Raw genomic sequence first — 2,668 nt, forward strand, 5'->3', positions numbered from 1 at the left:
ACTGTGCATGAAATGTTGTGCACTAACCACAGTGTTACCGTGGAACGACTTCTGTAAAACTATGAAAAATAACCATGACCCAGAACATGTCCAATCAAGAGGGGTGCATCGTCTAGTCGATGCTATAATAGTAATAGCCAAGGAAAATCTCATATCGGGATATCGATATCGAGAGCATAGCCATGCTATGAAAGCACGCTTATAAATCACACTTTTAACAGGAGTCGTCTTCATGCACAGTCTATCCTATCAGATGACAACTAGATGATCAAGCAAATAATTTTCCGTAAAGCCATGCATATCAAACACAATATCAAACGAGATAAGTACTATAGGTATAAACCGGATTTTAATCTCATCATGATATTTCATGTGATCTCCATTATTAATATCAGACCAGTCTTGCCTATTAAGCACTTGAGTCCCTATGGCACAATATCTCGTAAACCGTGAACTCTCCAAACTCATGGGTTCATAACAAGTACAAATCAACAATTCATGTATCATATGGTCGGTGTCACCAGGTCATGCTTCTGATCCATATCCTATCAGACTAAAAACCTTTTGAATGCACTTTGCTATTAGAAGATTGGAGTGCTTTGCCTCTGAAGCACTCCCTGGTGCTTATATAACTATATCTGACCAATCAAAACGAGCACAAAACATAGTATGATTGTTTTGAATTAGAAATGGGAAAGTCCAGGATAAGCCCACCAATTAAGCACTAAAATTCCTTGTACAATGCATGCTTGGATGCTAAAAAAAACAACTTAAATGTTTAAGAACTAGATATAAACTCAGGTAGGGACATCTAGTTGAGCTAAATTCACATCATTTCTACTAACTTTCTGATTTCTTTCCTATCAATAAATTTTACACTATAAAAAAAATGAAAATAATTAACTTAGAAGATGAGAAGCAGCTAGTGTATGTGTTTTTAGTATATATATGCATTCGCACATATCATCACATAGTACAGAATATTCACCTCATATCATTATCAGCAAGTATAGGTGTATTGAGAGTGCATATGTGGGTTGGAAGTTAAAATATTTAGTTACATTAAAGTTAGGTATAGTGCACAGTTAGTAGGGGTAGGACAGACGATTCAATTTGACAACAGCAAATGGTACCGGTGTAACAACTTACAACAGCAAGTGTATCATATGTTCAGTTGGATATTACAGTTATAGTTAATAGGCAATTATCAAGTGTAAAATGTATGTTAAAGATTAAGGGATGGTTCTCAAGTCTATTAAAAGATCATCACACGCATATTAGTTCTACACAAAATTTGTCTCATATAGTATTGACACATATTCATATAATATTATGGTAAAAACAATGTAATAAAAGATATCTATGAATTTATTATCATAAATCTAGGATGAGAATACTAAAAATTGGATAATGTAATCATGAAAATAAAGGAGTTTAGGATAACAAAATGCTTGTATAATTATAAAAACAATTTCTTAGAGTACTATAGAATGATAGAATACTACGGAATGAGAACATAAATGATCGAGAATACTCAAGAAGATATTTAAGAAATTTCAAACCAAGGAAGAAATGAATGCTTGTCGATTGTTGACAAAAATTTTAAAGAGGAAAATATGCTTGCATAAAGAGTAAAGATTTTTCTTCAAATCTAATGTTGACAAAAAGTTCAAAGAGGAAAATATACTTGCCGATTATGAAAAATAGGACGATCATGAAAAATAAAAGAGTTGAAGGATGAGAAATACTTGTATAATAATAATGAGAATGAACTTAACAAAAGCAAGACAAAATATGCTTGCATAAAGGGAAATCCAAATAATAATAATAATAATAATCGAGGAAAGGATGCTTGCCGATTAGTCGAAAAAGACTCTGAATCCGGAATCCAAAACTCATCCTTCTCCTTTCTTGTTCTCGTTTTTTTTTTCTTTTTCCTTTTTTTTCCGGTCTCTCTGTGTTCCCATGAGCATGAAAGATTGGCAGGGAGAAAGAGATTTGAGGGGATACTTTAGAGATAGAGTGTGAGGGAGATATTTGTTAGGATTCTCTTGATTTTTGGTTAGTGGTTTGTTAGGATAAATGAAAGGTACTCTCAGTGCTTGTTACAATCACCCTCCTCCGGCCAAAGTTAGACCAAACAATGCGAAGAGCACAAACAAAGTAGTAGGACAAAGTTAGATCAATCAATGTTGATAGTACCTAATAGACTATAATTATATTTTGTCAAAACGGAAAGCACTGTAATTGAAATATACAATTGTCTAGATATCATTAAACAATTATAATTGAGTATGTGGACTCCCCACTACGAAGTTTGTCTTCAAATAAACAACATACCCAAAAAAAAATAGCAATATAATACTTAATGAAGTCAAGAGGTTAATAAAGCTGTCGCACGTCAGAGGTTTCATTGTTAGCATCTTGGTTCCCTCTCTAATATAATGATTAGTGCATATGTATAGTTAGAATAATTTCCATCTATTGGTGACCAGCATAAGTCATCATAGGTTTTGGGTATTACAGGTACGGGAATGTGGTACGCCACTAATTACGAATCGGATACGATAGGAGTAAGCTTATATAGTACGCTAAGAAATGTGGTACGCCTTACGTTCGGTTCTTAAATACTAGTTGATATCAGTAAGGGTAAAAGAACCTTGGGAAT

Source organism: Asparagus officinalis, chromosome 6, assembly GCF_001876935.1.
Source record: "Asparagus officinalis chromosome 6, Aspof.V1, whole genome shotgun sequence".
NCBI lineage: Eukaryota > Viridiplantae > Streptophyta > Magnoliopsida > Asparagales > Asparagaceae > Asparagus > Asparagus officinalis.